At 42.5% G+C, this 22,147-nt stretch overlaps 1 pseudogene; it reads left to right on the top strand.

The window, feature by feature from the left end:
• Positions 1-19,587: 19,587 nt before the first annotated feature.
• Positions 19,588-20,413, top strand: LOC123408701 (annotated as a pseudogene).
• Positions 20,414-22,147: the final 1,734 nt, after the last annotated feature.

Below are 22,147 nucleotides of genomic sequence, written 5' to 3'. Positions count from 1 at the left end.
TCCGCTGGCTGACGGCAAAGAAGGGGCTGACGGCAAATAACTGAATTCCAGTAGTGATAATAGCATGGAACCAAAAAAATATTAATCTTGGCATTAGCTCTCATTTGTATTACTAGCAATCTGTACCAAGATTCCTTTAAAGACTCGTCACCCAAGTTTTAAAATCTAGAACTTCGGAAGCTTCTCTCAAGTAAGGAGGAAGGGGCATGTCCGGATGAGAACTAGCAATAGCAACAAGTAAACTAGAAAAGTAAAAAAATTATAGGTTTAATTTTTATAGCAAGAAAAATATAATAGAAAATAAAAATTCTACCAAGTGAATGATAATTTGTGAGAAGGTACTTGACAGTAAGTTGGTGATACTCCCCGGCAACGGCACGAGAAATCCTCCCTGCTGCTTGTGTTCTGCGTTGTGTTTTTCTGCAAAGAGTAGCGGATCATGCAACATATTGTAGATAAGTATTTCCCTTAGTAAGAAGCAAGGTTATCAAACCCATAGGGAGACCACACAACTCCCGTCTTTAGTGCCTATATACAAAAGAGCAAACACTTGCACCCAACGCAGGCAAGAGGGTTGTCAAGCCCCTTGAACTCGCTACTTGCAAGTGGATAAATAGTGTAAACAGGTAGTTTAAATAAAAAGTGTAAAATAAATGAAAAGTAAATAAAGGTAGCAAGGAAATAATAGTCTTTCTAAATTTATAAGTGAATAGACCCGGGGGGGCATAGTGTTCTCTAGTGCCATCTCTCTCGAAGAAGGCATACGGTGGGTAAACAAATTATTGTTGGGAAATTGATGGAAAAGCGCATATTTATGCAATATTTATTCACGGCAATGATCAATAGGCATAAGGTGCATAACCAAGTAGGCCGACTCCTGCCTTCATCTACTACTATTACTCCACCCATCAATCGCTATACAACATGCATCTTGAGTAGAAAGTAAAACAAAGTAATGCTTGGAGATCAGTGACATGATGTAGACAAAGTAAAATCAATTGATATGAGTTAAACCCATTGAATTATCCTTAGAGGAAGGAATACAAAGATGTGTCATGTCCATTTCTGTCACTTGGATTGAGCACCGCAACATTGAACCAACTACAACGCAGACCTCCCACTTAAGATACATCAATCTAGTTGGACAAACAAAATCAATAGATCGGATATATTTACAAAGCTATAAGAATCATGCAAATAAGAATCATATAATTCAGAGAAGACTCAAATATTTATCATGAACAATCTAAACATAAACTCACAACTCATAAGATCCCAACAAATGTACCGCACAAAGTGATTGAATCGAATAGACCATCGCGAAGATGCGATGAATTTTGTACTAAAGAACGTAGAGAGAGCGAGAGAGAGCCATCTAGATAATAGATATGAACACGTAGGTCTATAGTATATACTATTCACAAATCACCATGGGAGGATCAAGGTTGATGTACAGGCACTCCGTGATTGATCGCCCCTATGACAGGGCACCAGAACAGGACTCCAAATGGGCACACGGAGGAACAAATACTTGCGGTGGCGGTAAAATTGTTTTAGAAGCTCCCCTAGGGTTTTTAGAAAATATGAGGATTTATAAGCCACAAAACAAGGTTGGGAGATGAGGGTGTGGCCCACTGGCTAACAGGTCATGGACACCCACCAGGAGCGTCCAGTAGGCTTGTCGGTCCCTCGTGTGGCCCATTGCTTTCTCTCGAAACTTACAAGTGTTCCTTTGGTCTACAAAAAGCATAAAAAAGTTTCATGGTTGATAACCCACAAGTGTAGGGGTTCTTCTGTAGCATTTTTTTAATAAGTAAGAGTGTCGAACCAAACGGGGAGCTAATGTAGAATTAATATTCTCTCGTGTTATATCGACCATCGATACAACTTTACGCACGCCAACGCTTACTTTAACTAGAACAACTACTTTGTGGCAATAAAACTAGAAGTACTTACAAGGTGTAATAGATAGGTTTGCATGGTAATGAAGAACGTGGAAATGAAGTCAAGTATTGTTTTAGTGAATAACAATTTACTTAGTTGTTTAGTAGAAAGCTTTTTGTGTAACGCAAGAGAAAGATTGTCCATAGGAAATGGAAAATGACATGATATATACTTATCATATGCAATTAGTGAGAGACATACTCTAGCACATTCTCCGTACTTGGATCATATGCACTGATGATTGTAACTCTAGAAAGCATCAACAACTACTAAGGATCATTAAGGTAAAACCCAACCATAGCATTAAACATCAAGTCATCTTTACTCCCATACGCAAACAATCCCCTTACTCGGGTGTAAGCTTCTATCACTCTAGCCACCCCACTATAAGCGAATTATGAGCATATTGCAAACCCTCTAGCGGGATTCTCTCATGTGTGCACCTCACGGAGGGCACCTTATCACATCGCCATATCAATGTAAAACTCATATGAATAACATCATCCCATAATTAACCCAGAGGACAAAAGAAATCTACTCAAACATCATAGGATAGCCACACATCATCGGGTCATAATATATACCATTAAAATCCATGGTTAAGTAGAGATTGTAGCGGGAGAAGAGGTCTTATGCTGCCGCATAGAGGGGGAGAGAGTTGGTGGTGATGCCAGTGAAGTTGTTGGTCTAGATCGCCGTCACGATGGTTGCCCCGACGGTGCTCTCGTTCCACCGGGAGAGAGGGGGAGAGAGCCCCCTCCTTCTTATTATTACTTGGCCACCTCCCTAGGTAGGAGGAGGGTTTCCCTCTGGTCCATAGTCACAATGGTTCTCAGAGGGAAGGATCCCCTCCGAGATTGAATCTATCTCTATATTTCTCTTCTCTCTTCGGTGTTTTTCTCTGGCCCTTCACGGTTTCTTAAATATCCGGGGATCCATAAATCCGATCGGGCTGAAATTTTGCAGGGGATTTTCACCGGAAAACTTTATTTCTTGCGGTGAAAGCAGGGCCCCAACCAAATTAAGTGGGAGCCACAACCCATCAAGGCCTGGCCAACCCCCTGCTTGTGCCCTTTTGGCTTGTGCTTCCCTTAGGCACCGTGTTGCGTTGATTCTTCTTCCCAAAATTCATATATATTCCAAAATAAATCTCCATAAATTTTTATCACGTTTGGACTTTGTTTGATACGTAATTTTTGCAAAACAAAAAGCACACAAAAAGCAGGAACTGGCACTAGGCACTGGATAAGTTAGTCCCAAAAATAATATAAAATGGTGCCAAAAGTTTGTGAAAGTTGTAGAATATTGGCATGAAAACAATAAAAGTTATAGATACGACGGAGGCGTATCAGGATCTACATGCTTAATTCCTACTCGTCCTCAAGTTGGGAAATGATAAAAAGATATTTTTTGATGTGGAACGATACCTAACATAATCTTGATCAAATGTCTAAACATGGCATGAATATTAAGATACAAGTGATTCAAGGCAGTAGTCTATCATTTGACAAAAGACATTCATACTCAGCTTTACTAGCAAACAGTTATGTCCTTTCAAAATAACAATGATAAAGAATATTATCCCTACAAAAACATATAGCCTGTCATGCTTGGTCTTCATAGCATAAAGTATAAATCACGAGCACCCCGGTGTCAGACCAAGCAATTGGATCGTACTTTTTAAAGCGCTTCAGCTTATTATTACTCATTGAATACATGAGCGTGAACATGGATATAGCATAAAGGTGGAATAGAATCTGGTGGTGGGTTTCAAATGGGTAAAAGTGGAGAAGAAAGTCTGACATCAACTAGGTGTATCAATGGGTTATGAAGATGTCCATCAATAGATATCAATGTGAGGAGTAGGGATTGGCATGCAATGGATGCACTAGAGCTATAAGTGTATGAAATCCCAACTGAAGCTAAGTGGGTGTGCACCTAACTTGCTTTCTCGGGAAGACCTATGGCATTTGCGGAAGCGCATCAACGGAATATACAAGCCATGTTCTATAATGAAAAATTCCCATTAGCATATGGAAGTGACAAAGTAAGAGACTCTCTATATGAAAAACATGCACCTTGATGCACAAGTGTGTTAAAGGATAATAGCAAAGTCCCTTCTCACTTTTTCTCTCATTTATTTTTTTATTTTTACCATGGTGGGCTTTTTTTCTTTTTTTGCCTCCCCCATTTCTCTTTTTTATGTGGGCTCCTTTGGCCTCCCCCATTTTTTGTTTTTCTACCGCACTCTCATCCCGACTTGTGGGGGAATCATAGTCTCCATCACCCTTTCCTCACTAGGACAATGCTCTAGTAATGATGACATGACACTTTTAATTACTTAAAACTCGGTATGAAAACTTTGAAACAATATGACTCAATATGAATGCCTCTTGCAGTGTACCATGATGTGCAATGATATAGCATAGCAGAAGATATAAAAATATGTACAAACCATGGAAATATCGTGCTAGCAATCTTATGATCATGCAAGGAATATGACAATTTGTGTACTAGTCATATGGCGTGATGGTGGAAGTTGCATGGCAATATATCTCGGAATGGCTATGGAAATGCCATGATAGGTAGGTATGGTGGCTCTTATGAGAAAGATATAATGAGGCTTATGTGCAAGATACCATGTCATGTCATGGGTGTCGGTGTCAAAATTGTTTGATCTCCAGTAGGGTGTACGAACTATGGATCTTGGTTTGATGGATAACATGGGACGAAGGAGACAATGTTTACCCAGGTTCGGTCCCTCTTTGTTGTACTGATGAAGTAGTATAGATTTGATCTACCTCAAGATCATATGTTGTGTTCTAAACCGTAGGAGTAATCAGCTTAACCTATGATCATATGGCATTGTCTATCGACTAGCCTGGCCTCGATTTATATAATACACCATAGGCCTAGGATAAAAAGAGTACTAGTCCGCTATGTCGGTGTAGAGGATTTCTTGTCTTGATCACCAAGTCTTGTGGAATCTTCCTTGTATGTGTCATGAGCTGCCCGAACCGGCCCAGTATTTTGGCCCATAGATATAGGCCGCGGCCTGAGGACCCCTTAGTCCCGGACACCCTCAGTAGCCCCCGATTTGGCCTCCAATGTCAAAGTCTTGATTCCCAGCTACTTCTCATACCCAAAGTCTTTGGCTTATGGGGCGAGTTCTTCTCCACATTTATGTTCAGCCAATACTAGTTCGGACGCCGACGACTTCCCAATTTCCATGCATAGGCCGAGGACAGGTTTTCAAGTTGAAGATGATCCTTGGTTCTTCCAGAATGTTCTTCTTCTTTGGTCGTCGATGTTGAAAAATGGTTCTACAAATCTTCCCATCTTCGATCTTGAGGATCACCGAGTTGAATTCAAAGAGTTCGCACGTCGGGCATCCAAGAAGCCCTTTATTAATGCCTCATTATTTTTATGCCACACCTCGGGTTTTACCGTTTACCGGTGTCCTCTTGCCTCCGAGCTCCAACGTTGGGCTACATCTGAGGTGTAGTTTTGCAGCCGAACTCCAATGTCAAATTTACCCTTTATGGAGCCAGCCACTTGGATCTGAGATTTATGCCGGACTGCTTCCCACGTGGTGCACCACCTCACCCGTGCGCTGATTTTTTGTGGATATTTTTGACTGGTGCAATTTATTCTCTGCGGAGATGTATAGGTAGTAGCCCTCAAGGTGTGTGTCGGCCTAAAACCGGGGATGCACCTGAAGTATAAAAACATCTTATCATAGTAGCTGGATAGCATACTTAGGAACGGAAACGTAGTGTGCATAGTGTCGATACTCAGGTTGAGTGCGACCGGCCAACCTACGGATTGTAATCTCCTCGAAAACTATTCTGCACTTGTTGTGTATGTTTTGATAATGCTGAAGTATAGATCGGCTGAAAAGATGCCGAACTGCAGGTTAGAAACGATTTCACAAGCAGAACTACCATGCCGACAACCTCGAGCAAGAGGATGGCCCGCCTTCTGAAAGGAAAAAACATAAAAATAGGTTAAAGGTGCCATAAGCTCGGACAACCAAAAAAATTTACCAAAAATTTTACGTCCGAAATAAATCAAGTTTATTAGTGCCAATCCGAAAATTGGTCTTAACATTAGTGTGTACTTACATTGTGCTTTAAAATGACACATTTGAACTCAAGATTTCTAGCGGGTCAGCCTTCAGCTTCAAATTCCATATCCCGAAGGAGGAGTGTTTCTCCAAGGCCAGTTTAGCAAACTAAACTCGAGTAGATTTAGAAAGAAACCAGGCAATCCAGCTATCGACCACACACTCAAGTTGAGAAAGGAGCCGTAGAAATATACTTTGCAATGACCAAGAAGAAAAACATTTATTAAAATAATGGCTCATATAAATCTTCAAGAGCGGCAGGTAACATGGGTAAAGGAATTGTTTTTAACAAACAACACTCTTAACAAGCTAAGTGTTTGACAAACAAATTTTTTGTTTAACACAAATATAATGCTTGGTTGAACCGCACAGAAATTAGAAAAATAAAAAAAGGTTGGGCTTGAAAGCGACTTAGCTGATTAATGTGCTTGGTGTGACGTGGGGCGAGCTTGTAGCGGGTCAAGGTCCTAGCCCCAAAATGGTCCGAAGGTGCCCGAGCGATGAGCTCCGCTTGTAGAAGTGGCGATGTCGCACGATCGATTTAGCGTGGCGAAGCCCTCGGTCAATCTAACATGACAAAGCTTGTCTGCTGGTGATGCTGAAATCCCTGGAGCCGGTTGATAAATAAATGGAGAAGCCCCCGGTCTTGCCGAGGTGACAGACTAGGTCAGTATGGTGACTTTAGAGTCCCCATTCCACCCTACATGTCAAAGTAGGTTGGCATGTTAAACATCGGTTTGAAGAAAGCCATAGCATGGCGATGCCGACGCAGTCAATGCTGGCTTGATGAAGCAACGGTGTGCCCGACCCGTACAACCCATGGGTGACGAGGTTCTCCTAATGATTATTCATCCCTCGCAATGCCGAACTCTTGTTCGGATGACCGAGATGATGATCCGAGATGGTTGTCGTTGACTCAACAGAGCGGCGGTACAGTCGATGTCGGAAAAGTTCGTAAGCCGTGGAGCAACATCGTCGGGCCGGTTTGACACCGGCGCGGCCGTGAAAATTGCCTTGGAAAAGGCTCAAATTTTATGGGCATGCATTTTAGAACAACACACGATACCCTATAAAAAATTCCTCCAAAAAGGATGTCCAATACCCTATTCATGAAGAAAGATGAACTCGCGTAGGATTCATTTTCGCGCTGAAAACAGATCTAGAAATTGATGTACTAATCGAACATTTCGCGGAGCTTGGATGGTCGGATCGGGCTGAAATTTTGAGTGGTGGTCGACATAGGAATTCCACAGCCGATGAATGATGGCATTTCCAAAGAACGTGTGAGGTGGCTACTGGACTCCTCACCCTAAACTCATCTGAATTCTCGTCCAGATTCAACACGGCTCCGGTATATGGGATATTGCCGAAGATTCCTCCATCGAAACGCAACAAAATTTTGTAGGATTGTTCTAGAATCAGTTCCGTATAATTCCACCGAAGCAATTATTAACGCGACGCTCAAGAAACTGGTGATGAGGAACACAATTCCATTATCTAGAAAAAACTGCAATCTGCAAACGAGCCATCAATCCTTCGGCGATCAAACAGCGGAACTCCCAATGGAAGCACCAATGTCAGTGTCAAATTTGGCTGATCTCGAGTAGGGGGTCCGAACTATGAATCTTGGATTGATGGATTACAAGGGACGAAGAATACGATGTTTACCCAGGTTCGGTCCCTCTTGAGAGAGGTAAAACCCTATGACCTACTCTTGTTGTATTAGTGAAGTACTACAGAGTTGATCTAGCTCGAGATCGTATGTTGTGGTCTAAGCCCTAGAAGTAATGATCTTAACCTATGATCATATGAGATTGTCTATTGTCTAGCCTGGCCTCAGTTTATATAATGCACCATAGTCCTAGGATAACAAGAGTCCTAGTCAAATACGTCGGTGTAGAGGAGTCCTTGTCTTGATCACCAAGTCTTATGAAATCTTCCCTCTCTGTTTCATCGGCTACCTGAAGTGGCCCAAGTCCGGCCCGTAGATATAGGCCGGCGGCCCGATGACCCCTTAGTCCCGGACTCCCTCAACGTGGTTTGGATGCAACGACGAGAGTTGCCCCAATCCTCGAGGTGATAATGGGTAATGCACGGTATCTAAGAGGCTAGCAAAAATGTGGAGGTGAGAGTGTGTATATCCATGGATTCACATTAGTCATAAAGAACTCACATACGAATTGCAAGATTTTATAAGTTCTTTCAAAGCAAATCACTGCTCGTATACCCCTACGGAGGAGGTTGGTAGGAGTTAACCATCGTGCACCCTCGATTATAAGAGCACAAAGGATTTCAATCAAGGATAAATTATGCTCCAACTTCCTCGCATAACTATAGACTATGCGTGCATGCTTCGGGAATCACAAACCTTAGCATCAATATTCTTCCTAATCCGCAATCATCCACTACTGCACCCACATATTACTATCTTAATGTCGCAAAACTATCAAAGGGAATCACACATATCATATTCAGTGATCTACAAGTTTTATGTAGGATTTTATGACTAACCATGTAAATGACCAATTCATGTTGACTCTCTAAATAATAGTTTTCCATATGTAGGGAAACATGCATCCAACTTCAAATGATATAAGTGAAGCACACGAAGCATTCTATAGAGCCATATTTAAAAGATATAAGTGAAGTGCGAATAGGATTCTATAAATCAACCATGGAATTTCCCATACCAGCATGGTGCTTTTCTACAAGGAAAATAAAAGGCACACGATGATCCAAGAATGTACGCATATCATGTGAACAAAACAAAAACTGAGACATACCTATACTTGTTGAAGAAGAAAGATGGGATGCCTTCCAAGGAATCCCAAAGCTTAGAGCTTGAGTCTCCTTGAATATTTACTTGGGGTACCTTCGGCATCCCCAAGGTTGAACTGTTGTCTCTCTTCATTCTTTACATATCAATACCACCTCGATCTTCAAACACTTCATCAACACAAAACTTAACAGAACGTTCATACAACATCAAATCTCAACATGTCCTTCCATAACATTATTGTATAATTATAATTCAACATTACCTACTATATGCTATCACAATTCTATGGCTCCCAAGTCTATGGGGCTCAACAAAAATTCAAACATAAGCACACAAAGTAGCTATAACAGCAATCTGTGAAAAACAGGACAATCTAGAAAGATGCAGATGAAATGCATACTTTTGTAACTCAAAAAATTCTGAAAAACAAGGGCGTAGTTAAAATATTGTATAACAGTAGTGTAAAATTTCATATTTTTTGACATTCTAGTAAAATACAAAAAATGAAACACTACAGCCAAAGATTTTGTTTTTACACAGCACAAATCCAACAACAATTTGAACATCCTCAAGGTAAATCTTAGCACATTATTTTTATAATACAATGGATTTGAACAAGGGGATAATTATTTTTGTTGAAAAGTTTCTCTAATCAAGATTCACAAAGTTTCCATGGGCATGAACGAAAGTTCAAGGACATCCCTCACTTCAACGGTGCTCATCTTTCTCACTTTCACTTTTCCTTTTGAAAAGGCTTTAGATTCCCCACCTTATTTTTTATTTTTTATTATTTTAAAATCACACAACAGAATAAAATTACTCTCTAAAACATCCGGGCTGTTACCCTAGTAGGGCTTTCTTTAAAGCCATTAATCTAGGCATATAGTGCTCAAGTAATTGATCCACCCGGATCCGAGAGTACGTCAAAGCTAATTCTAATTAAAATTTATTTTTAATTAAGTAGTGCGCACAAAGTGATATAGATCGTGTGAGGACAAAGTCTAACTCTCTTTCTATGCATTGGCATGTCATAAAAGAACAATTCATTCACACAAAGTAAAGAACAATACATAGCATAATTAGTTTCTTGCAATTTTATCGTATTATAAACATAGAGAGGTGATGATTTGGTACCTCTCCCATAATAATTGCAAGTAGGAGGAGAAACCACATGCATATTATATCCATGAAAATCATCATGTGTAGTGGTAAAACGCAACCCATCTATATAATCCTTAACAAATGCAAACTTCTCCGATATGGTGTAGTTGGGAGAATTCAAACAACTAATAGAACTATCATGTGTGGGTGCCATAGAAACAATTTCATGCTCAACATAAGGAACTATAGCAAGTTCATCTTCATAAGAATAATTCATATTGTCATCATGGACACAAGCATAGCAATCATCAAGTTCATCAAAAAGGGATATTTGAAACAAATCCAATGGATCATAGAAATCATCATTGCATTCATCCTTCGTTATTGCAAAGGGAAATTAAACAATGTATCAGTTTAAGAGTCACTATCATTAAAAGGTGGGCATGGGTTGATAATCCGCTCTTTCTACTTTTATTCTTCGCTCTCTTCCTCATCTTTTTCATCTAATAAGCTCATAGTTTCTGCAATTTTTCTTCCATAGATTCATGCAAATATTAGTCTCTTCCAAGGGAGCAAACATTTTTTCAATAAAATATTTAACAAAAGCATTAGAAGCATAATTTTCAAAGTAATATTTAAGTACGACAAAAAATTAGCTTTGTAAAGAGTAGCATCATACTTTTCAATCTAAGTAATAATTTCATAAGCACCCTTAAAAGCAACAAATTCTTTAATTTGTTCAACATCATCATAACAATAAGCATCATTGGCATAATAAGATAATATTTCATGATCACTAAACACACATTGATAGGGAAGGTGTTTTTTAGTGTCTTGAGAACAACAAGTAAAACCATGTAATTCACATAAATTCCAAGCATGCTCATTCCAATGGATCAACACAAAGTATTAATTTGATGCCACAAGAGTTCCCCTTTTTGAGATAAGCGGTGTCGCACATAATAAGCATGCTCATTTAATTACTATTTTTCTGTTAAGATAGTTGAGTTTTCAGCACGTGCACAAAGGGAACGAAGATGATCCAAGTAAAAAATCTTCAACAGTATGATACATTTTGGGTGGTTCCTCCACCACTGGCTTAGCAAGTACATCTAATTATTAGGGTATTTTGTGTTTCCGACCCATAACTATAGATAGAAAACAACTTAGAACACAAAATAAAACTACTTAGAGATAAAGGAAACAAACACACATGAGAATATCAACAACTACACTATTCCTCACCGGTAACAGCGCCAGAAAAAGGTCTTGATAACTCACAGTTGTAGGGGGTCGTTTGTAGCCTTTTTTGATAAGTAAGAGTATTGAACCCAACGAGGAGCTAAAGGTAGAAATAATATTCTCTCAAGTTCTATCAACCACCGATACAACTCTACGCATGCTAACGCTTACTTTAATTAGAACAATTAGTTTGCGGAAATAAAACAAGAAGTACTTAGTAGGTGTAATAGATACGTTTGCTAGGTAATAACGTACATGGAAATAAAAGTTTGGTACTGTTTAAATAAATACTATTTAGTTACTTGTTTAGTAGAAAGATTTTTTGTCTAAATCAAGAGAAAGATTTCCATAGGCAATTGAATATAACATGATAGATACTTATCATATGCAATGAGGGATAGGCATACACTAACAAAGTTTCCGTACTTGGATCATATGCACTTGGAACTCTAGTAAGCATATGCAACTACTAAAGATCATTAAGGTAAAGCCCAACCATAGCATTAGACCTCAGGTCCTCTTTATTCCCATACGCAAACAATCCCCTACCTTGGGTGTAAGCTTGTGTCACTCTAGCCACCCACTATAAACGAATTATGAACATATTGCAAGCCCTCCATCAGGATTACCACACGTGTGTGCCTCATGGATGGCACCTTAGGATAGCACAATATCAACATACAACTCATATCAATAACATCATACCACAATTAACCCATTGGACAAAAGAAATCTACTCAAACATAATAGGATAGCTACACATCATTGGCTGATAATATATAGCATTAAGCACCATGTTTTATTAGAGATTACAACATGGCGAAGAGGTTTTACCTGGCTGCATAGAATGGGAGAGAGTTGGTGGTGATGACGACAAAGTTGTTGGTGTATATCGCCATCACGATGGTTGCCCCAGGTGCACTCGGGTGCCATACGGAGAAAGGGGGAGTGACCCCCCCTCCTTCTTCTTCTTCCTTGGCCTCCTACCTAGGTGGGAGGAGGGTTTCCCCTCTAGTCTGCGGTCGCCATGGCTCCCGGAGGGCAGGATCCCCTCCGAGATTGGATCTATCTCTATGTTTCTCTTCTCTCGTCGCTATTGTTTTTTGTCCCTTCAGCGTTTATTAAATATATGGAGATCCATAACTCTGATCGGATTAAAATGTTGAGGGAATTTTTATCGGGAAATTATCATTATTGCGCCGAAAATAGGGCCCAAACCGACTTAAGGGTGCGGCACAAGACATCATGGCACGACCAACCCCCCTGGATGCACCCTTCTGGCTTGTGCCTCCCTCGGGCACCGTGTTGCGTTGATTCTTCTGCCCAAAATTCACATATATTCCAAATAAATCCATATATTTTTATCATGTTTGTACTTTGTTTGATATGGAATTTCTGCAAAACAAAAACACACAAAAAACAGGAATGGGCACCGGGCACTGGATAAGTAAGTTAGTCCCAAGAATAATATAAAATGTTCCCAAAAGTATACGAAAATTGTAGAATATTGGCATGAAACAATAAAAAAATTAAAGGTATGATGGAGACGTATCGGTGGTATTTTAACTCTATTTGGTACTGTAACCTGAAAAGCTAAAAAATGCAGAAAACAACAACTAACACTTGGCAATTGGTTAATAGGTTAGTGCTAAAAAATAATATGAAACAGAAAATAAATGCCCAAAAAGTAACCTAGAATGATAATATTATAGAATGGAACAATAAAAATTTATAGATACATTGGAGACGTATCAGTACATCGGAAGCATCTTTAAATGTATAACACATACTGCCCTCGGGGGTTTCGCCAATAAAGCCCTAGTTCATTTTGCGTGCACCCATGTTTGAATATATGCATGCTAACTTCTGCTTTTTAATTATTTTCAAGCCATTATATGCATTGGTTTGCCATAATATTTTTTGAAGATGGGTTTCGTGGCTCATGTGCTTACCCCTTATGTTCCTGATCAATCGGTTAGGGGGTAAAGGGAGCACCTTTGTGATTGTTACTCACGGGTCATGCGGTGTAGTACCTTAGATGGGTAAAGGCGAAAACTAGAGTTCTTAAAAATATAACTAGTCAGACACGAGGGAAGTGAAAATACTGGTTTTCTCAAACCGTGGCTAGGGGCTTCATCCCCGGTTTAACCTCTCCTTCGCATAGTTTGGATGGTAGGTCAACAGATCATGTTGAAAATGATACCCTAAGGAAAGGAACTCATAGAAGAACTATTTTTCTTAGAGGATGTTTCTACATTAAACCGTAATATAATATGGCTCTCTACAACACTTTCTTTTCAAACCACAAAGCCGAATTGCCTTGTTATCCAAAGAACATGGTCCGCGTGATCGAACCATGAGTGGGTAACTGTCGGGGGGCTTGACCGGTGATCTATGGGACCAGCGAGGTGTGATTGCTTGGCTTATTAGGGATGATAGACTACTAATATCAATAAGGAATTCCTTCTTTTCTGGGAGCCCATTCGAACAGAACTCCCAGGTTAAGCGTGCTCAGCTTGGAGTAGTTCTAGGAAGGGAAGTTGATCCCGGGTGCGCATAAGTGAGGACAAAGTGCGCAGAAAAGACTAGTATTGATATGTGAGGTCAGTCTAGATCCCGCCAGGAGTAACGACTACCGGCGGGTGTGCCCGGGGCGTTACAAGTCTGGTATCAGAGCCAACCCTCGCGGTTACATGGATGTTTGCGGACAGGTGTGGGGTCATGTTGTTCATGACGTTTGTGACCCGTCGTGGCACACGGTATGGTACATGTACTGGACTGGATGCATAGACGTTTGTACCAAGAGGGAACGCTCCTGTGGCCCGACAAGGACGTGGTTCCTTTGAGTGGTGGTGTATGTGATAGCCTGGCTTATTAGGGATGATAGACTACTCATATCAATAAGGTATACCTTCTTTTCGGGGAGCCCATTCGAATAGAACTCCTAGGTTAAGTGTTCTCAGCTTGGAGTAGTTCTAGGACGGGTGACCGCCGGGAAGTTGATCCCGGGTGCATGAGTGAGGAAAAACTGCGCAGAAAAGACTAGTATTGATATGTGACGCCAGTCTAGATCCTGCCAGGAGTAACGACCGCCAGCGGGTGTGTCCGGGGCATTACACGAGGTCCCTTTGTTATGGTTCTACGGGGATTAGGTACGCACAAAGAGCATTACCGATGGCATCATATATGGGTGGTTTATACAAGTTCGGGGCGTATGGAGCATAAAACCATATGTCATGTATTTTATTGGATTATGTGGATGATCGCAATACAAACGCGCTCACCCAGAAGGATTCTCGACGGCAAAAGCTACGTGCGTGGACTGAATTGGGTTTCCACATTTCTAAAGGTAGATGTGGTCCTCCCTTTATAGTTTAAGGGGCTACCGCAATGGCTAAATTGGTCTTTTTGTTGGAGAATAGTCTAACGGCTAACTACCAAAACAACTGATAGAACCAATAGTGGGACATACTTAACTCTGACGGATAGGGACATACTCATTAAATACATCATGAGGTGGCGCGTTGGCGATGCTCCCCAGCAAGGACTGCCTCTCCTTTGTTGTTCTCCCAGCTACCTTCTATTTGCTTGACACACCATGGCACATGTATCGTTAAAGCAACTGCATGCATTTGTCCATGCCCGCCTAACTCCCTTCCCTCTCGACACCTCTCTCATGCTGACAATCAGCCTGATGAGGTGGAGCGGCAAAGATCTTGTGGGGCTGTGATGGGCACGGTTGATTCCTTACTTTCCTCCTCCCAGCAAGGTGGCTTCCTGAGTACAAGTCTTGGTACGAAAGCACCATATTTTAGTACACTGATAGTAGCCCCCGGGCATAGGCCACACATGCGTCCGTTACATTTGTTGGGCTATGCCCAAAAATAGTGCACATGCACACTCGGCCGCAATTCTCTGTGGTAAAGATTATTCTTTACTGTACTCCCGAGATGCACATTTACTATGGGTCGTGGGAGTGGTGGAGCAAGGCGGCGCTCGCAGGGTGTTATTGGGAAGGCACGGGCTCGTCGAACAAGGAGGTGCGTCCTCTGGAGGTGAACCGTCTCATCTGCCAATATTCCCTTTATGTCGTGTGTAGGTGCGGTATAGGCAAGGTTGGGCAGCCGCTGCAATGATTCTTGACTGTCTCTTGGGGTGACGAAGAGTCTGCCTCCCTCATCTTCTCCCTATAAAAGGGCTCGAGGATGCATTTCTCATTCACATCCCTTTCAGCCACCGCCATTCTTCTTCCCTAGTCATTTCCTTCGGCTCCTAGGAGCCACCTTTGCAATGGCGAGGGGTAGAGGATGCGGGTGAGTTTGAACTTCAGCGGTTGCTTCATGGACCTCTTCCTACTCATGCACTGAGGTGGTAGAAGTAGGGCCGGTGTCGATTCCCATGGTAGGGTGCGACCATGGATCATGAGGGACACAGTGGTCACGGTGGTTTCCACCATCCATCGACCCGAGCAAATCCTCTTGCATGGTACGCGTCACACGAGTCCGTAGTCCCATTGAAGTGGCGTCCCCGCAACTGGTTGCGGCTTTCCGACTCTTTTGCCAGGTCCATGGAAGGCAGACGGCCCGCCGGCTTGTAGCTCCGGGCGGATGGATGATGCAACGGACCCGTATGGGTGATGTTCAAATTTTCCCCTCGGGTGTTGTATTTATGATGCAAGGATGGAAGTCATTCACACTTTCCCGTGGCTTGGGTCCGGGCCATCTTCTTTACTTCTGGTTTGATGGGGAGACCCAACTCTCTGTCAGGTTCCTCAGGAGTTCCGGCAGTCAATTGGATTTTTATGCTGAAAGCCCTAGCAACAGCGGGCTGGACACCTCTAGCAATGATGAGGATGACAATAGGCTTCCCGGTGCAAAGCTCATGGGAGATGACTCCGAGTATCCACGGTGGTACCGCGCCAGGATTTGGAAGTAACCGTCGTGTCCTGGCTTGGCTGGTCGAGCTTGGCGCTCCATCCACGAGGCCTTATTTTCGGACCAGCCACCACATCATAGTGGTAGATGTCCTTCCATGTCAAGGCAAAACACCATGTAATCCTGCGTGAAATTATGCAAAGAAAACACTCACTGTTTACCCTGCTAGGTGTTATGAATTATCATCATGTTTCGATGAAAACTTGCTCTTTCTTTTTCTCTCTCTTTCCGTGTCACAAAGCTGCACTCGTGTGTACTCATTTATTACGCTTTTCGGGGACGCTTGCACATGTCTCTGGTGGGATCGTCCTGCCGTCTTTGTCGCGTATGCTTGAGGTGTTTAGCGAAAACACCCAAGTGGGCAACAATTCTGACAAGGGCCTTATGCGTCGCTTGCCGGGGCACATATTCACCGTGGGCGGGATCGAATCCTTAGTATCCAAGTAGTAATGCTGCCGCCAGCAAGATCTCTTTGTCGTCCTTGTCGTGGATTCTTTGTGTGTCGAGCACACTCAGAACACTTAAACGCACAAGAATTCATATGCAGTCCCTCCCCGTCCAGGTCTTTCTACACGAGTGTCTACCGGGTTGAGGGAAATTTTTGACTTAACTTTTTCTTTCGTCGTTCCCTTGCTAAAAGGTGGTTGTTGTCGTATCCGTATGTGTCCTTGCAATCCTCCCCTCGTAGGCTAGTACGCCGGGGGGGCCTCTCTTCCTTTTGAGAAAAATAAAGAAGATAAAATAGAGGAGGCAAGAAACCTTGCCAGTCATGTATACAGCTTGGATAGTTAGTGAGAGAGCACAACGATTCACGCAAAGATACATAACATAAATATGTACTTTGACGAGAAGTTCGGGAACACTTAGCTTTATTTACTATGCGCCGGGTCATTAGCTGGCTTTGCACGAAGGATTACATGTTTTGACGCGAGATTTGTACGAAAGTGGTTGCCGGAAGGACCAACAATTGTGCCTCATGGGTAGAACTTGAGAAGATGCTCGATATTCCACGAGTTCAGCAGCGGGTGCCATCATTGGTCTCCAGGCACATAGCACCAGGCCTCGTGACTCGTCCCGCCCGGTAAGGACCTACACACTTCGGCGTCAACTTGTTGGATCCCTTCGCAGACTGAATGCTTCGAAGAACAAGATCACCTTCCTCAACACGCCTGGCATGCATGTTGCGGCTATTATAGCGGTGCAAGGCCTTCTAGTATCCAGCAGCGTGCAATGTACCCTAGAGACCATCTTGCTCGAGGAGCATGGCATCATCTTGCCGTAGCCGCTCTTGGTGGTCCTTGTCAAGGGCCTACACTCGAGGTGACTCATATGTGAGTTACATGGGGCGCATAGCTTCTTCCCTGTAGACGAGGGAGAAGGGTGTCTCGCCTGTAGCTCGATTTGGTGTCGTTCAGATTGACCAAAGAACTATGAGTAGGTCATCAACCCAGAGCCTTCCATGCTTGTGTATATTGTCGAAAGTCCTCGTCTTGAGGCCCCACATCATTTCAACATTTGTATTCTATGCTTGGTCGTTGCTCCTTCATTGAGAAACCGACGCAAAACAGAGCTTGGTGCCGACGTCTCGGCAATATTGCATGAAGATGTTGCTGCTGAATTGTGTGTCGTTGTCACTGATGACCACATTGGGTACGCTAAAACGGCAGACTATTCCTCTGAGAAACTTGACTGCTGCTAGGGTCATTACCTTTCTCACTGGTTCCACCTCATTCCACTTCATGAACTTGTTGATTGGGATGAACAAGAACTCAAAGCCTCGGTAGAACGGGGGAAGGGCCCAACTATCTCCCAGACTAAGAATGGCTAGGAGAGTGGTATGGTTTGAAGGGCTTGCGCATGCCGATGTATTTGCTTAGCGTGGTATTGGCATGGTTCACATGTTTTCACCAACTCCAAGGCATCTTGGGGGAGGTTGGACAATAGAAACCTTGCCGGAAGGCCTTTTCAACAAGGGCCCAGGACCCAATGTGGGAGCCACATATCCCTCCATATATCTGTGCCAACAGTTGTGCTCCTTCCTCCCGAGAGAGGCACCTTAATTTCACCCCATTTGGTCTTCTTCTGTATAGAATTTGTCCATCAAATGGTACATATTTGACCGTCGGGCTACTTTTTTAGCTTTTTCTTGATCTTCAGGGAGGTCTTCGATTTGGAGGAATTGGACGATGTGATGTGCCCATGGGAAATATGGTCACTCAGAAAAACGTCATGTATGTCCATATTAGTGAGAAAATTGATGGAGTCCAATTTTGCAACAAATATTTGGTAGGTTTTTCACAGAAAAATCATTTTTACCACTCGGAAAATGATTAAAAATAGGAAAAAAAAGTCCGAGTGGTATCTCCTAGACTACAAGAAATATGCTCATACATGACGTTTTTTAAGATGTCGTTGATGAATTCGTCATAAATCTATGACGATTTCAGCCGAGATCGTCGTAAACCGTTTGTGGGGATCTAATGTACATATAAATTACGACGATGTGAGTCAATAACGTCTTAACCGCATAATATGAGATCATCATAACTTTTACGACGATTATAAAAATGTCGTAACATGTTCTAACTATGTTGACATGTCACTCGTGGGTCCATTCTATCCCACCTCATCCTAGTTTGTGAAGCAACCTACTATTCTATCGTTCCAAAAATTCTCGAAAAATTATGATAAATACTTTGGATCATATATTGCTCAAATATGTGAAAACCCTTCCTTCCATAGTTCAAAAATAATTCTGCAATATTCATTTTCCTATTCTATTCAGAAAATTGATGGAGTCCAATTTTGCAACAAATATTTGGTAGGTTTTTCACAAAAAAGAATCATTTTTACCACTCAGAAAATGATTAAAAATAGGTAGAAATATGAGAAATGCATAAAAATTGGTCCTCATCCATAAAATATGGTCTAACTCTAGTGCAAATTTGTGTGATGCCATTTTGAAAAATATTTTTGATAGATGCTTCACAAAATTCCTCTATTTTTAGTACTTGGAAACTATTTTAAATCACTGATTTTGTGAACCAATCAGAACTCTTCCCACTGATCTATGACATGGCACCCATCCATCCATCCATCTATCTCACCATCTCACATCCCTCCATCCATGTATCTAGAGGGAAAAAATGAAAAAAGATAACCCCACCCGCAGCCTAAACCCTAGCCCTCTTCCTCCCTCACTCCCCCCTGTGCTGTGCCCGCCGCCGGCCCTCTCCCTAGCTTCTGCTTGTGCGTGCTGCGCGCCCTCTCTCTCCCTCTCTCTCGGCTCCTTCCTCCCCTAATGCTCCACGTTCCCCCTCCCCGCCGCCTCCGCACCCTACTACCGCCGCAGCAGCCAGATCCACCACGCCATCCCCCCAATTACCCACTCCACTCCACTCTCCTTCACACCTTTGGAGCTGCCGTACCTTGTGGTTCGCTCGTCCCACCGTCCGAGGAAGATGAGGGAGATCCTGCACATCCAGGGCGGGCAGTGCGGGAACCAGATCGGGGCCAAGTTCTGGGGGGTGATGTGCGCGGAGCACTGGATCGACCCCATCGGCTGCTACACCAGCGACACCGACATGCAGCTCGAGCACGTCAACGTCTACTACAACGAGGCCTCCTGCAGCCGCTTCATGCCCCGTGCCATCCTCATGGACCACGAGCCCGGCAACATGGACTCCGGCCCCTACGGCGGCATCTTCCGCCCCGAAAACTTCGTCTCCGGCTAGTCCGGCGCTGGCAACAACTAGGCCAAGGGACACTACACCGAGGGTACCGAGCTCATTGACTCCGTCATCGACGTGGTCTGCAAAGATGCCGAGAACTGCGACTGCCTCCAAGGTCTTTGCTTTTTCCTCTTCTCCCTTTCCCTATTTCTTCTCATGTTCCTCTGTTCCGTTCATTAGTCCTCCGCGTCGGCGGCGTGGATCTGGAGCATAGGAGAAATGGTGGCTGACGGATTTGTGCGGGTGTAGGTTTCCAAGTGTGCCACTCGTTGGGTGGCGGCACGAGGTCCAGCATGGGCGCGCTTCTCATCTCCAAGATTGGGGAGGAGTACCCGGACTGCTTGATGCTCACCTTCTCTGTCTTCCCCTACTGCCGCCCGCAGCCTCAGATCAGACAAGTGATATAATGAAAAACTTTGTTTGATCAGGTGAAAGGGGAGCTACATCAGTACTTCTGCATTTTAGCACAATTTATTCAAGATGTGTTAATTAGGGCATGTTTGGTTCATTCCTGTGCAGCACTCTGGAATGTCATACTCTTTCTGGTAATGTTTAATTTTTTTGTTATGTCTGTCAACAACAAAACAGGTAAAATAAAACTCACATCAACATCAGCACAATGTCAAATTATGTTCTTACATTGTGATTGCATAAATTTGGAGTCGTAAATAATACCTTTATATCTGATGCTGAAGTCAGCTATAGAACTCTAAAATAAAAATGTATTACAGAACGTGTTATATATGCCATCTTTAGCTGAAGTGAGAGCGTGGAAATATTAGTTTCCTACTGTTATCATCACCGCTAAGTTTTCCACAAATGTCATTCTATAGATAGTTTGTTGTTTGTTATTTGTTTTACAAGTACTAATCATCTGCATAGCTCGCGACTGACAAGACGATCATACATCCGAGTGCATTTCCCTGTTTTGTTTCAGGATATGTTTTAGTAGGATTTTGCTTGTGTCACTAAGAGAAGCTGTTTTCTACCTCGTGCAGTAGCTCAGAGAGGAAGAAGAAAGAACAGGAGCTGCATGCTGGATGAAACTGGACCAACTCCAACCCAACCCTAGTACTTGTAGATGTTATACATAAAGTAGATGTTATATATTCAGTCATCCACTTTTGACTGCCCGCTCGAGCGGCTCGATGAGCTTAATTTGAGGGCAAAGAACACAGCTTAACATCTATCTATAGCATCTCTCGCCACATCTTAGTTTCGATTTAGTGATGAAAAAATAAGTTTAATACTGTATTTAGCAATGCTGAAACTAGAATTGGTAGGTACGCCCTATCGTGGCACCTACATTCTCCTGGTCACCTGTATGCTCATCTAATTACAGTGGCGTTTGAACTAGTTTTGAAACTGATTAGATGGATCTGTGAAGTGTTTCTTCCTTCCTTATAAAGCTGGCGTCTTTGTATTGAAACTGATGTGTGAAGTGTTTCTTCCTTGTAGTGGCGTTCGGCGAATCTGCTACAGTCAGTGCGCTTCATTTCACCAAGTAAAATCAACTCACATGAATGGAAATTCAAAGAAAGAGCGGCAACTTCTGGCACACCTACATTGCAAACATTAGCAAACAAACACAATTGCCCCAATGGGATAAGAACTGCTCCGAGTTTCTAGGTGTTCATTAGTGAATAAATTGGTAAAGCGCTGCTGATGTATGATTGTTCGGTTCTGTTCACCTTGCTAGAGTTCCTTGGTAAAATTAACAATCTCAAACAAAATGCAAACTTTGACATTTAGATATGAGTTGTACTTTTCTTCTTTGCACGAGAGTATATTTATCTTCTCCCTTCAGCATGGGATAATTCTGGTGCAAAATTGTGTTGTGAGCAGTGATATTGCCTGATTGCTCATCTTTGTTGAACGCGTGAGCATTTTCTATATTTGGACACTTAGAAAGCATGGCTTGACATTTCCCATGGGCAGTACTATGCCCGTTTGCTTAAAGCGCATGGCATACTAGATTATATTGTATTTTGGTATCAGCTATTCAGGACTGTAATAACAAATATGACTTCTTACAAGTTAGCCAGTGAATTTCTAAAATCCGCATGCCATATTAGGATAGCTTCAACACCCTTTCAATAAATGCAGAATGCTTTACCTCTTCTCAGCCAAATTGACCATGTGGCATATTCTGTTTTTCTCTGTTGCAGATTCTTTACTATTTCCATCGTAATAGTTCATTTGTACTATGCACATCTGCTGAAGATTGATGAGGAAGACTTTGGAGGCCATGCCGCCCTAATTCAGGAGGGGCGCTTTGCCTCGTTCACCA

The sequence above is a fragment of the Hordeum vulgare genome, chromosome 7H (assembly GCF_904849725.1).
Source record: "Hordeum vulgare subsp. vulgare chromosome 7H, MorexV3_pseudomolecules_assembly, whole genome shotgun sequence".
Classification (NCBI taxonomy): domain Eukaryota; kingdom Viridiplantae; phylum Streptophyta; class Magnoliopsida; order Poales; family Poaceae; genus Hordeum; species Hordeum vulgare.
Note: the sequence above shows the minus strand (reverse complement) of the source record. Positions and strands in the feature narration are given on the sequence as shown.